Source organism: Arachis stenosperma, chromosome 2, assembly GCF_014773155.1.
Source record: "Arachis stenosperma cultivar V10309 chromosome 2, arast.V10309.gnm1.PFL2, whole genome shotgun sequence".
In the NCBI taxonomy this organism is placed as follows: domain Eukaryota; kingdom Viridiplantae; phylum Streptophyta; class Magnoliopsida; order Fabales; family Fabaceae; genus Arachis; species Arachis stenosperma.
The window spans coordinates 43,096,249-43,111,824 of NC_080378.1; the positions used below are offsets into that span (position 1 = coordinate 43,096,249).

General features: G+C 37.0%; 1 non-coding gene across 1 annotated transcript; it reads left to right on the top strand.

Annotated features, from left to right (window-relative positions):
• The first annotated feature begins 1,621 nt into the window (after positions 1 to 1,621).
• Positions 1,622 to 1,729, top strand: LOC130963752 (small nucleolar RNA R71). The gene has a single exon (XR_009079871.1). It is a non-coding gene; the product is annotated as a small nucleolar RNA R71 (small nucleolar RNA).
• The last annotated feature ends 13,847 nt before the right edge of the window (positions 1,730 to 15,576 follow it).

The window sequence follows — 15,576 nt, forward strand, 5'->3', positions numbered from 1 at the left end:
CCCCAAACTTAGAATTTGGTTGTGGCCTCCCAACACCAAACTCAGAGTTTGATTTTGGGGGCTCTGTTTGACTCTGTTTTGAGAGAAGCTCTTCATGCTTCCTCTCCATGGTGACAGAGGGATATCCTTGAGCCTTAAACACAAAGGATTCTTCATTCACTTGAATGATCAATTCTCCTCTGTCAACATCAATCACAGTTTTTGCTGTGGCTAGGAAGGGTCTGCCAAGGATGATGGATTCATCCATGCACTTCCCAGTCTCTAGGACTATAAAATCAGCAGGGATGTAATGGTCTTCAATCTTCACCAAAACATCCTCTACAAGTCCATAAGCTTGTTTTCTTGAATTGTCTGCCATCTCTAGTGAGATTCTTGCAGCTTGTACCTCAAAGATCCCTAGCTTCTCCATTACAGAGAGAGGCATGAGGTTTAAACTCGACCCTAAGTCACACAGAGCTTTCTTAAAGGTCATGGTGCCTATGGTACAAGGTATTGAGAACTTCCCAGGATCTTGTCTCTTTTGAGGTAACCTCTGCTTAGACAAGTCATCCAGTTCTTTGGTGAGCAAAGAGGGTTCATCCTCCCAAGTCTCATTACCAAATAACTTGTCATTTAGCTTCATGATTGCTCCAAGGTACTTGGCAACTTGCTCTTCAGTGACATACTCATCCTCTTTAGAGGAAGGATACTCATCAGAGCTCATGAATGGCAGAAGTAAATCCATTGGAATCTCTATGGTCTCAGTGTGAGCCTCAGATTCCCTTGGTTCCTTATTAGGGAACTCATTGGAGGCCAGTGGACGTCTATTGAGGTCTTCCTCAGTGGCGTTCACTGCCTCTTCCTCCTCTCCAAATTCGGCCATATTGATGGCCATGCACTCTCCTTTTGGATTCTTTTCAGTATTGCTTGGAAGAGTACTAGGAGGGAGTTCAGTAACTTTCTTGCTCAGCTGTCCCACTTGTGCCTCCAAATTCCTAATGAAGGACCTTGTTTCAGTCATGAAACTTTGAGTGGTTTTGATTAGATCAGAGACCATGGTTGCTAAGTCAGAGTGGCTCTGCTTAGAACTCTCTATCTGTTGCTGAGAAGATGATGGAAAGGGCTTGCCATTGCTAAACCTGTTTCTTCCACCATTATTGTTGTTGAAACCTTGTTGAGGTTTCTGTTGATCCTTCCAAGAGAAATTTGGATGATTTCTCCATGAAGAATTATAGGTGTTTCCATAGGGTTCTCCCATGTAATTCACCTCTTCCATTGAAGGGTTCTCAAGATCATAAACTTCTTCTTCAGATGAAGCATCCTTAGTACTGCTTGGTACATTTTGCATTCCAGACAGACTTTGAGAAATCAAATTGACTTGCTGAGTCAATATTTTGTTCTGAGCTAGTATGGCATTCAGAGTATCAATTTCAAGAACTCCTTTCTTCTGATTTGTCCCATTGTTCACAGGATTCCTTTCAGAAGTGTACATGAATTGGTTATTTGCAACCATTTCAATGAGCTCTTGAGCTTCTGTAGGCGTCTTCTTCAGATGAAGAGATTCTCCAGCAGAGCTATCCAAAGACATCTTGGATAGTTCAGACAGACCATCATAGAAAATACCTATGATGTTCCATTCAGAAAGCATGTCAGAAGGACAATTTCTGATTAATTGTTTGTATCTTTCCCAAGCTTCATAGAGGGATTCACCTTCCTTCTGTCTGAAGGTTTGGACTTCCACTCTAAGCTTACTCAATTTTTGAGGTGGAAAGAACATTGCCAAGAAGGCATTGACTAGCTTTTCCCAGGAGTTCAGGCTGTCTTTAGGTTGTAAGTCCAACCATATTCTAGCTCTGTCTCTTACAGCAAAAGGGAATAGCATAAGTCTATAGACCTCAGGGTCAACCCCATTAGTCTTGACAGTGTCACAGATTTGCAAGAACTCAGCTAAAAACTGATGAGGATCTTCCAATGGAAGTCCATGGAACTTGCAATTCTGTTGCATTAGAGAAACTAATTGAGGCTTAAGCTCAAAGTTGTTTGCTCCAATGGTAGGGATAGGGATGCTTCTCCCATAGAAGTCGGGAGTAGGTGCAGTAAAGTCACCCAACACCTTCCTTGCATTGTTGGCATTGTTGTTGTTTTCGGCTGCAATGGGTTCTTCTTCTTTGAAGATTTCTGTTAGGTCCTCTACAGAGAGTTGTGCCTTAGCTTCTCTTAGCTTTCGCTTCAAGGTCCTTTCAGGTTCAGGGTCAGCCTCAACAAGAATGCTTTTGTCTTTGCTTCTGCTCAAAACAAGAAAATATGGAATCCTCTATGTCACAGTATAGAGATTCCTTGAGGTGTCAGAGGAACAGAAAAATAGAAGGAAGAGGTATAAGAATTCGAACTTAGTGAGATAGGGTTCGAATTGTGCATTGAGGAGGAGTGGTACTCCATAAATAGAAGGATGTGAGAAGAGGGGAAGAGATTTTTCAAAAATTAAAGATTTTAAAATCATTTTGAAAAAGATTTTGAAGAAGATATGATTGAAAACTTTTTTGAAAAAGATGTGATTAAAAAGATATGATTGAAAAGATATGATTTGAAAAACAATTTTAAAAAGATTTGATTTTAAAAATTAATGACTTGCCTAACAAGAAAAGATATGATTCAAACATTAAACCTTTCTCAACAGAAAAGGCAACATACTTGAAATGTTGAATCAAATCATTAATTGATAGCAAGTATCTTTGAAAAAGGAAAGAAATTGATTTTGAAAAAGATTTGATTGAAAAGATATGATTTGATTTTGAAAAATTTTGAAAACTTGAAAAAAAATCTGAATTAAAAACAGAATCTTCCCTCTTGTGCCATCCTGGCGTTAAACGCCCAGAATGGTGCACATTCTGGCGTTTAATGCCCAAAGCACTACCTTTTTGGGCGTTAAACGCCCAGCCAGGTATCCTGGCTGGCATTTAAACGCCAGTTTTTCCTTCTTCACTGGGCGTTTTGAACGCCCAGTTTTTTCTGTATAATTCCTCTGCTGCATGTACTGAATCTTCAGTTCCCTGTATTATTGACTTGAAAACATAACCAAGATCAAATAAACAATGCATGCAAGACACCAAACTTAAAGTGAGACACTGGACTCAAACAAGAAACATAAAAATATTTTTAGTTTTTATGATTTTGTAATTTTTTTTGGATTTTTCGCAAATTAAGTGGAAACGAAAATAAAGGTATCAAAATTCTTAATGAGAATTCCAGGAATCATGCAATGTTAGTCTAAAGCTTTAGTCTAAAGAAATTAGACATGGATAGCCAAGCTTCAGCAGGACATTGCATTCAAGAGCTAAATTGATGAGAATCAATCAGCTTTGGTGATGATAAGATCATCACCTTGAAACACTAGAATTCATTCTTAAGAACTCTGAAAAATACCTAATCTAAGCAACAAGATGAACCGTCGGTTGTCCATACTCGAAACAATCCCCGGCAACGGCGCCAAAAACTTGGTATGCGAAATTGTGATCACTACTTTTCACAACTCAAATAATCCCCGGTAATGAATCCAAAAACTTAGTGCTCAATACCATGGCATAGACACAACTTCGCACAACTAACCAGCAAGTGCACTGGGTCGTCCAAGTAATAAACCTTACGCGAGTAAGGGTCGATCCCATGGAGATTGTTGGTATGAAGTAAGCTATGGTCACCTTGTAAATCTCAGTCAGGCAGACTCAAATGGTTATGGATGATATATGAATAAAAGATAAAGATAGAGATACTTATGTATTTCATTGGTGAGAATTTCAGATAAGCGAATGGAGATGCTTTGTCCCTTCCGTCTCTCTGCTTTCCTACTGTCTTCATCCAATCCTTCTTACTCCTTTCCATGGCAAGCTGTATGTTGGGCATCACCGTTGTCAATGGCTACAGTCCCGTCCTCTCAGTGGAAATGTTCAACGCACCCTGTCACGGCACGGCTATCCAGCTGTCGGTTCTCGATCATGTCGGAATAGAATCCAGTGATTCTTTTGCGTCTGTCACTAACGCCCCACAATCGCGAGTTTGAAGCTCGTCACAGTCATTCAATCATTAAATCCTACTCAGAATACCACAGACAAGGTTTAGACTTTCCGGATTCTCTTGAATGCCGCCATCAATTCTAGCTTATACCACGAAGATTCCAGTTAAGGAAATCCAAGAGATAAACATTCAAGCCTTGTTTGCTTGTAGAACGGGAGTGGTTGTCAGGCACGCATTCATAAGTGAGAATGATGATGAGCGTCACATAATCATCACATTCATCAAGTTCTTGAGTGCGAATGAATATCTTGGAATAAGAACAAGCTGAATTGAATAGAAGAACAATAGTAATTGCATTAATACTCGAGGTACAGCAGAGCTCCACACCTTAATCTATGGTGTGCAGAAACTCCACCGTTGAAAATACATAAGAACAAGGTCTAGGCATGGCCGTGAGGCCAGCCCCCATGATCTAAGATAGCATAAGACTAAAGATAGCTACCAATATATATAATACAATAGCAAATGGTCCTATTTATAGGGAACTAGTAGCTTAAGAATTACAAAGATGAGTAAATGACATAAAAATCCACTTCCGGGCCCACTTGGTGTGTGCTTGGGCTGAGCATTGAAGCATTTTCGTGTAGAGACTCTTCTTGGAGTTAAACGCCAGCTTTTGTTCCAGTTTGGGCGTTTAACTCCCATTCTTGTGCCAGTTCCGACGTTAAACGCCGGGCAGTTTTGAGCTGATTTGGAACGCCAGTTTGGGCCATCAAATCTTGAGCAAAGTATGAACTATCATATATTGCTGCAAATCCCAGGATGTCTACTTTCCAACGCCGTTGAGAGCGCGCCAATTGGGCTTCTGTAGCTCCAGAAAATCTACTTCGAGTGCAGGGAGGTCAGAATCCAACAGCATCTGCAGTCCTTTTCAGTCTCTGAATCAGATTTTTGCTCAGGTCCCTCAATTTCAGCCAGAAAATACCTGAAATCACAGAAAAAAACACAAACTCATAGTAAAGTGCAGAAAAGTGAATTTTAGTTAAAAACTAATAAAAATATACTAAAAACTAACTAAAATATACTAAAAACATACTAAAAACAATGCCAAAAAGCGTACAAATTATCCGCTCATCAGAGCTCTGCAGTGTCTCGATGAATTAATGCAATTGTTTCTATCTCTCCATTCAAACGTGTGTGTTCCTATCTAAGATGTTCATTCGCTCTTAATTATGAAGGAGGTGATGATCCGTGACACTCATCACCTTCCTGAATCCATGAACGTGTGCCTGACAACCACCTCCATTCTACATTAGATTGAATGAGCTTCTCTTAGATTCCTTAATCAGAATCTTCATGGTATAAGCTAGAATTGATGGCGGCCACTCTTGAGGATCCAAAAATTCTAAACCTTGTCTGTGGTATTCCGAGTAGGATTCAAGGATTGAATGGCTGTGACGAGCTTCAAACTCGCGATTGCTGGGCGTGATGACAAACGCAAAAGGATCAATGGATCCTATTCCAGCATGATCGAGAACCAACAGCTGATTAGCCGTGCTGTGACAGAGCATCTGGACCGTTTTCACTGAGAGGATGGGAGGTAGCCACTGACAATGGTGACACCCTACATACAGCTTGCCATGGAAGGAACTTTGCACTTTGGAATTGAGTTGAATATTACATTACAGGAATTCAGTAGACAAAGCATCTCCAAAACTCCAACATATTCTCCATTATTAAAGTAACAATTATTTATTTCATGCTCTTTTATTTTTCTAATAATTTCAACTGATAATTTTTATTTATATCCTGACTAAGAATAATAAAATAAATATAGCTTGCTTCAAACCAATAATCTCCGTGGGATCGACCCTTACTCACGTAAGGTATTACTTGGACGACCCAGTGCACTTGCTGGTTAGTTGTGCGAATTGCAAAAAGTGTGATTGCAATTTCGTGCACCAAGTTTTTGGCGCCGTTGCTGGGGATTGTTCGAGTTTGAACAACTAAAGGTTTATTTTATTTCTTAGATTAGGAATAATTTATTTTTTTTATTGTTATAGAGTCATTAAATTATGAGAGGATAATTTCTTTTCAAAAATTTCTTTTCAAAAATATTATTTTTCTTCATCAATTTTTAATTTTTTTCGTGAGTTTAGTGTCTTGTTCAAGGTTTGGTGTCAATTGCATATTTTATATTTTCCTTTGAATTTTGACTTTGTGTTCTTTGTTCTTCATTGATCTTTAAGTTGTTCTTGTTTATTTTTCTTGTTTGATCTTAAGTTTTTCTTGTTCTGTGTCTTTTCTTGTTTTTCTTGTTCTTTTTCAAAACATTAACTTTCAAAAATTATACTTTTATCCGTAAATATAATACATCTTTAAAATCAACATTGAAGTTACTGCCCAATTGGCTAGAGCATTAGTTTATGTTCTTGATAATTGGGTATCTTCTTTAAAATCTTTTTCAAAAATAATTTTTCTTTGATTGAATCTTGTGCCAAACTCTAAGTTTGGTGTTTTCTTGTTAATTTTTCTTTAATTTTCGAAAATTTGTCTTGGTTTTCTAAAAAATTTAAGTTTGGTGTTCTTTCTTATGTTCTTGTTGTTCTTATGAATCTTCAAGGTGTTCTTGAGTTTTTCTTGTGTCTTGATCTTAAAATTTTTAAGTTTGGTGTTCCTTGGTGTTTTCCCTCCAAAATTTTTGAAAATAAGGAGCATTAGATCTAAAAATTTTAAGTCTTGTGTCTTTTGTGTGTTTTTCTCTTTCATCATAAAATTCAAAATTCAAAAAAAAATATCTTTTCTAACTAATTTTAAACTATAATTTCGAAATTTTTATATAAAAATTCAGATTTCAATTTCAAAATTTTTCAATTCTTATCTTTTTAAGAATTTAAAAAAAAATAAAATAAAATATCTTTTTCAAAAATATCCTAACCACCTTCTCTGTCCTCAATTTTTCGAAAATCTTTCAAACTTTTTTTTTATAAATTTTAATTTTTAATTTTCATTCTTTATTTATTTTATTTTTAATTCGGTTTTTATTTTATTCTATTATTTCGAAAATTATCTTTATAATAAAATAGACAATATCAACATCCATACCATCTCCCTTGCTCCATCATGGAACCAAGTGGAAATGAACAGTCCAGAAGGACTCTGGGGTCATATGCTAACCCCACTACTGCTCCATATGGGAGTAGTATTTGTATACCCTCCATTGGAGTTAGTAGCTTTGAGTTGAATCCTCAGCTCATTATCATGGTGCAGCAAAGCTACCAGTACTTCGGTCTTCCGCATGAAGAACCTACAGAGTTTCTGGCACAATTCTTACAAATTGCTGACACAGTACATGATAAGGAAGTAGATCAGGATGTCTACAGATTACTACTGTTTTCATTTGCTGTAAAAGATCAAGCTAAGAGGTGGTTAAATAACTGATGAGCGGATAATTTGTACCCTTTTTGGCATTGTTTTTAGTATGTTTTTAGTATGATCTAGTTAGTTTTTAGTATATTTTTATTAGTTTTTAGTTAAAATTCACGTTTCTGGACTTTACTATGAGTTTGTGTGTTTTTCTGTGATTTCAGGTATTTTCTGGCTGAAATTGAGGGACCTGAGCAAAAATCTGATTCAGAGACTGAAAGGGACTGCAGATGCTGTTGGATTCTGACCTCCCTGCACTTGAAGTGGATTTTCTGGAGCTACAGAAGCCCAATTGGCGCGCTCTCAACGGCGTTGGAAAGTAGACATCCTGGGCTTTCCAGCAATATATGATAGTCCATACTTTGCCCAAGATTTGATGGCCCAAACCGGCGTTCAAAGTCACCCTCAGAAATTCCAGCGTTAAACGCCGGAACTGGCACCTAAATGGGAGTTAAACGCCCAAACTGGCATAAAAGCTGGCGTTTAACTCCAAGGAGAGTCTCTACACGAAAATGCTTCATTGCTCAGCCCAAGCACACACCAAGTGGGCCCGGAAGTGGATTTTTATGTCATTTACTCATCTCTGTACACCCTAGGCTACTAGTTCTCTATAAGTAGGACCTTTTACTATTGTATTTGACATCATTTGATCACTTTAGATCTCTAGATCATCTTTGGACATCTAGTTCTTAGATCATTGGGAGGCTGGCCTCACGGCCATGCCTAGACCTTGTTCTTATGTATTTTCAACGGTGGAGTTTCTACACACCATAGATTAAGGTGTGGAGCTCTGCTGTACCTCGAGTATTAATGCAATTACTATTGTTCTTCTATTCAATTCCGCTTGTTCTTTGTCCAAGATATCACTTGTTCTTCAACTTGATGAATGTGATGATCCGTGACACTCATCATCATTCTCACCTATGAACAAGGTGACTGACAACCACTTTTGTTCTACAAGCAACCAAGGCTCTAGTGAATATCTCTTAGATTCTTTAACCGGAATCTTCGTGGTATAGGCAAGAACTGATGGCGGCATTCAAGAGAATCCGGAAGGTCTAAACCTTGTCTGTGGTATTCTGAGTAGGATTCAATGATTGAATGATTGTGACGTGCTTCAAACTCCTAGCAGGCGGGGCGTTAGTGACAGACGCAAAAGAATCACTGGATTCTATTCCGGCCTGACCGAGAACCGACAGCTGATTAGCCATATGCTGTGACAGAGCATAGGAACATTTTCACTGAGAGGATGGGAGGTAGCCACTGACAACGGTGAAACCCTGCATAAGCTTGCCATGGAAAGGAGTAAGAAGGATTGGATGAAGACAGTAGAAAAGCAAAGAGATGGAAGGGAAGGCATCTTCATACGCTTATCTGAAGTTCCTACCAATGAATTACATAAGTACCTCTGTAACAACCCTAGTTTTTGAAAATCAAATAATTAGTTATTTTTGATTTATTTTTAAGAAAATTATTTTACTAAAGGTAATTAAATGGAGTTTCATGATAATTGAAGTTTAAATTAATTGAATTTTTATATAATCTTGATTAGATATTTGATATAATTGAAATTATAATTTTGGTTATTGAAAAATATGAAAGAATTGTATAATTTATTTTAAATAAATTCTATTTTGAATGAATTATGTTATTAATTTGAACTAATGGAAATTATTTTATTAGAAGTGATTAGATTGATATTTATAAATACCTTAAGTCAATTATTATTGTACAATTGTTATTATTAGTTATTTTATAAATTGAAATTAAAGTTTCGGTGATAGAAAAATAATGAAAAGTTATATCATTCAATTTGAATAATTAATATTGAGTTAAAACTATATTTTATAAAAATGTGATTAGTATGGTTATTTTATAATTTAAATTAGAAATAATTGATTGAACTTAGCAATATGTTGATAAATAGTGTTCCTAAATATTTTTAATAGAGTATATTTGGTTCTAAAATTATTCTACTATTCAATTTTATCAAAATATCTATTCATATCTATCCATACTACTTTATAAAATCCCTAATTTCTAACCCTAATTCCCAAATTAATTTACAAACCCTAATTTCCCAAATACAGAAACCTAACCCAGTTACCCCTCACCCCAGCGCCGTTTCCCCCTTTCACTCACTCAGCTTCATCCCTCAACCCTAACAACTGCAGCCTCACCTTCCTTTATGTAACAAACACACACAATTAAACACACACACAGAGGCGAGCGCGAGCCAAGATCCACGCCAGAGAGCTGCCGCTGCTGGGTTCTGTCGCCGCCATCTTGCCTCTGCCAGCGAGCACGAAGAGAGAGAGAGATTGGGTAGAGAGAGAAGACTCGCGAGGGAGTCACCGCGGGAAGGGGTTCTCTGCCGCGTCTCGTTGCCTGCGTCGCCTCCATCCACCCTCCCTACTGACAGTCACCATTCACGAAGAATAGAGGGAGCTCGCCTTGCCGTCAGGTCTGCCATCAGATCCGCCGTCCCTCGCCATTTCTGTCACCGCCGTCAGTGCCCTGCTGTCGCCGTCGCCGCTGCTGGGAGCTGCACCGCCATGACCGAACTCCTGCCGCTGAGAACCGCCACTGCTGCCGCCGGGAACGCCACTGCCATTTCAGTATCGTCGCTGGAGATCTAGTTGCCGTCGCCATCCTCGCGAGCTGCCACCACATCGCCGTTACTGAGTTGCAGCGCCGCTGTTGGCGCACCCTGCTGCTGCTGCGTCTCACCAAGCCGCTGCTAGAGGAAGAAGGCTCGCCAGTCCTACCTCTGCTTCTAGTTTATGGAATCTGGGAAGAAGCCACCTCCACTGCTGGAACTATTGGTTGTGTTGCTCTGTCCTTGCTCTAGATCCACTCTGAGCCATTACCATCACCGTTTGGCTGACGCTGAGACCTTTCACCATCACTGGAGCTGCCCAGAATCATCATGGTAGCTGCTAAGAGAGCAGAATGAATGTTAGAACTGCCAACGGAGCTGCTGGGTTTAGTGATCGTGAGTTTCGACATCGAGGTAGGGGATTTAACGTTTTTAATTTAGAATGCCTACAAAGTTATTTGGATAAGTGCAAATGGTTAATAATGGTTAAGAATCTCTTAGTTGACATGAATGACTTGAAATGGATTTGAAGTTAGTTAATTGTTGTGATGATTCTGAGCTGTGATTAAATTTAGATGCTGCTGTGATTAATGATTAATTTAGTATAATTTATTAAATTGAAGTATGCCGAGTTAATTATTGAAAAGCTGTCGTATGGATAATTGCTGAATTGGTTGAAATCTGGTTGTGAATTGTATTTTGAATTACTGATTTTTGTGATAAGTTGGCTGAGTTTCTGATCTTGAACGAGTTATTTTGAATTATTTGATATTGAATTGGAGTTTTAATATATTGGAATGGTTGTGAAATGGGCTTGTAACGGGTTGAAATTGGTTGAAATGTGGCTGTGAATGGTAATGTTATTTATTAAATTGAAATATGATGAGCTAATTATTGAAAGGAATGTATTTGAGAAAAGTTAGTTGTGGTGATTGCTCTGAGTTATGATTGAAGTTGGATGCGGATGTGAATTGAACTTGGGTTATGGTTGTGATATTGACTGGTTTTGTTATCGCGAGTAATTAACTGATGAGATTTACTTTGGTTTGAGGCTGTGAATGTCTTTGGGCTTTGTTGTGAGTGTTTGAAGCTGTAATTGACATTGGTTTTTCAGATTTTGATGGAATTGTTGAAAGGTTCTGATTCTATGTGGTTATACTGAATTAGTTGAGTTGTGTGGCTGTATTCTGGTTATTGAGAGTAAGTGCTTCTTGTTGTTTTTAGTTATCTAATGTATCGGATTGGCTGTGAAATTGACTTGTGACTGGTTAGGATTGGTTTTGGTAGTTGTTAATGTTGGTTCATGATTAATTAGAATTAAGTTTGAGAACTATTAAAAGCTTGAAGTTTGATTACCAAATCATTTTCTTCAAGTCTGACTTTTAAAACAAGATAGTAACTTTGCTAAAGAGTAAATGACATTAATTAGAATTATGAAAGGCTGATTTTTGGGATTACTAGTTGATTGAGTTTAATTTGAAAGGATTCTATGACTTGTGAACGTAGTTAAGAATTGATGAGATGAAAATTGGATTGTTGGATTATGTGAGAATTGCGAATTGTGGATTTTTTTTGATTGCTTGAGAATCTTGTATTTGATAATTGTTGAGAAAGGATTGTTGAATTATTGAGAAAGAGGGAACCCGTAAGGGTGGCTAAGTCCGAGTTTTAGGGGAGGTGCTGCCGAAATTTTATAAAAATCTGAGGTTTCATTTGAAAAGTTATTTTGGAAGCTTTGAATTTGGAAAATTATATTACTTGAGCTTTAGTTTGTTTAGAAAAGAATTAAAATATTTTGAGTTCAATTTACCAAGGAAAGGAATTATGTTTCGAACTTGAATTATTTAAGAAAGAAATTACGTTTTGAATTTGATTCAATATAGAAAGAGTTATGTTTTGGGCTTGAAATAAAGGATTACCTTTTTAGAAATTTGGTGAAATAATAATATTTGAATTTGAATAGTAAGAGAGATGATTTTTGAATCTTTGTGAAGTTAGTAAGGTTGAGAAAGAGTTTTATTTGATTATTTCTAAAGAGAGGTTATGTTTTGAAAAGTGTTTAATGAATTTAAAATAAATGATTTTTCTTGAGTCTTTCGATAGAGAACCAAACTGAAAAATAGTTTTAAAGTTGGCTTGAGTCAAGATTGCTAAAGTAGAGATAATGACTGACTTGATGGTTAAGATTTTTATGGATAAATACCTGAGAAAGATAAGAAAGGTTTAAAGAAAAATATTAAGAACTGAAAGGGAAAGAGAGAATGACGAATTGATATGTGGATTGTTGCGTTTTAGAAAGGATAATGAAAAGTGATAAAAGGCGGGAAAAAACCCCATGAACTGTTAGTTGTTTAACTACGGGGAAAAGCCCACAAATTGATAATTGGTTAAAATCGGGAAGTACCCACGAACTGAATGATCATTTATCTCGGGGAAACCTATAGATTGTTATTTGCGGGAAAAACCCACGAACTGATAATCATTGATTACGGGAATAACCCATGAACCGTTATATGTTGATCTCGGGTATAACCCACGAACTGAAGATCGTTGTTTGCTGTGTATTGATCTCGGGTATAACCCACGAACTGAGGATCACTATGTTATTGTGTATTGATCTCGGGGAATAACCCACGAACTGAAGATCTCTGTTTTATTGTTGTGAATTGATCTCGGGGACGCCCACGAACTGAGGATCACTGTTTCCCCTTGTGCGTATATTATGGGGTCGGGCTTTGCGCCGACTGCCGGTAGTCACGAAGGAGTGGTATTTTTACCACCGACACATATGCACTAAGGACACAAAGGGAAGCCATATCTGGGACTTGTTCCTAGGTAATGTCGGGTTGCAGGGTGTAAACCGACACGTGAGCTCATGGCCTGCTTAGGACAGACATGCATCATCCTTGTGTGTGCATTTGCATTTGATTGGGTTTGCTCGTTGTACTTCTCTGTGTTTGTGCTGCCTGCCTTGCTGTGATTTGTTTGTGTGTTGAATTGAGTTTCTTACCTGTGCTAGTAGTTTGTGAATGGATAGAGATGATTAATATCTGTTGTTATGACTTTGAATCAATTATGTGGCTGAAAGGTATTTAATATGACAAGTTTTGCAATTGAGATCAGTTTTGGGTTTAGAAATTCAAAGAAAGCAATTACTTAACTAAAGTAAGATTGACAAGTATTTCAAAGGGTTTGACAAAGATGGATTATTAAGCAAAGTTAATTATTTGCATGTTAATCATTACTTTTATGGCATTCTCATTCCCTACTGAGAACGTGTGGTTTGTTCTCACCCCAAAATTCTTCCACCCTTTCAGTGACACAGGTTCGAAGATACAGTTTGAAGCTGCGGGCGATTATAGAATTTATTTATGAGTTAAATGTATGAGTTAATTTGCTTTCATAGAATTCCCTCGCTTTTGTAGCTTTAGTTTTTTTTTATTTTACACAGAGGGATAGGATTTGTATCTAAGTTTTATTGGAAATCTTTTGTATGACAGATATTATTATTAGTAATTATGTGATTATTATTACTTGGTGATGTTTGCTATATGATTTTAATTATCAAAAACAAAATTTTCTGGTATTTTTACTAAAATTGAATCGCAATATCGAACTAGAGGCTCAATAGTAAATAGTTAATAAAGGAAAGCAGGTTGGTAACGCCTTACTTTTGGTACGATCATGACGTTCTAGAAGTTGGGTCGTTACAAAATGGTATCAGAGCAGTTCGTTCCTGTTAGAGCCTTGGGAATGGACTGACTATGCTTCACTGCATACTCTGAGTGTCTGTCATGCTTTGTGACTTGTTCTGATAACAAGAGTTTGTGTTTTATTTGCATGACTGTTTGATGATTAACGCTGTTAGTTTACCATTGCATGCCTCATGGTATTAGGTCTGGCCAACTTAATACTAATGATTTATGTATATGGGAACACTAATGGGTTATCATAGACGAAATAGAAGAATAGGTAATGCGATTTATGGGGTTTGGGAGCGTTAGAGGTTATGAAGTTAGCTTCGATTCGACGTATAATCTTTATTCGTGCCACATGAACTCGTGCTATCCTTTTCTTCGTTGCTTTCATTGGAATTCTCATGTTTGAATTTCCTTCTTAGAATATGATTTGCTTGTTTCCCAACCATACTTTGTCATTCTTGTATACCTTTGCTTGCCTATGAATCTGATTGCTTATGTAACTCTTTGAATATCCATCCTTAACAATGCCTATGTTTCTATTCATATATTCTGTTTTCTTTGATTTAAGTTCGAATTTATTTTATTCTAGCAATTTTCGAGGGCGAAAATTTTTCTAAGGTGGGTAGAATGTAACAACCCTAGTTTTTGAAAATCAAATAATTAGTTATTTTTTATTTATTTTTAAGAAAATTATTTTACTAAAGGTAATTAAATGGAGTTTCATGATAATTGAAGTTTAAATTAATTGAATTTTTATATAATCTTGATTAGATATTTGATATAATTGAAATTATAATTTTGGTTATTGAAAAATATGAAAGAATTGTATAATTTAATTTAAATAAATTCTATTTTGAATGAATTATGTTATTAATTTGAACTCCTGGAAATTATTTTATTAGAAGTGATTAGATTGATATTTATAAATACCTTAAGTCAATTATTATTGTACAATTGTTATTATTAGTTATTTTATAAATTGAAATTAAAGTTTCGGTGATAGAAAAATAATGAAAAGTTATATCATTCAATTTGAATAATTAATATTGAGTTAAAACTATATTTTATAAAAATGTGATTAGTATGGTTATTTTATAATTTAAATTAGAAATAATTGATTGAACTTAGCAATATGTTGATAAATAGTGTTCCTAAATATTTTTAATAGAGTATATTTGATTCTAAAATTATTCTACTATTCAATTTTATCAAAATATCTATTCATATCTGTTCATACCCTGACCGGGCTCCTCCAACTCGGCAAATTCATAAAAGGTCCGACCTCGTCCTAAGGCTCACGCCTAAAGGTCGGACCTCGGACAAAAAAGCAAGGAAGGCCCATCAAAAGGAACGCAGCCCAAAACCTAAAGGCCTAAAAGGCCTAGACAAGGCGGTTCCACAAAGATAGAGATAAAACTCCCAAAGATAAGATAAGATAAAGATATCTTATCCAGGGAAGATCACGGCCAACTACTATAAATACACTGGAGCACCCAGGTATGGCATTCATTCCACATCTACACATATCTGCTTGGACCCATGCTAACTTAAGCATCGGAGTGTCATTGCAGGTACAACCACCAATCATTCCGCGTATCAAAGCTCGGGTCACCAAACCCCCCACCTCGGGCCTCTCCAAGACGACCGAGCTACACGTTTCAGGTAAACCCTCGGAACATTGGCGCCGTTGCCGGGGACCTGGAAGTCATCCCTCTATCATGGCGGACGACCCTCTCAACAATGACCACGCTGCATCTGAACAAGAGGACGAAATTGACACCGGAGAACGACCGGACAGCCCTCTATCACCACGCACTCCAGGAGGAAACAAACAGAATCGCCCAAAAACATCACCCCCAA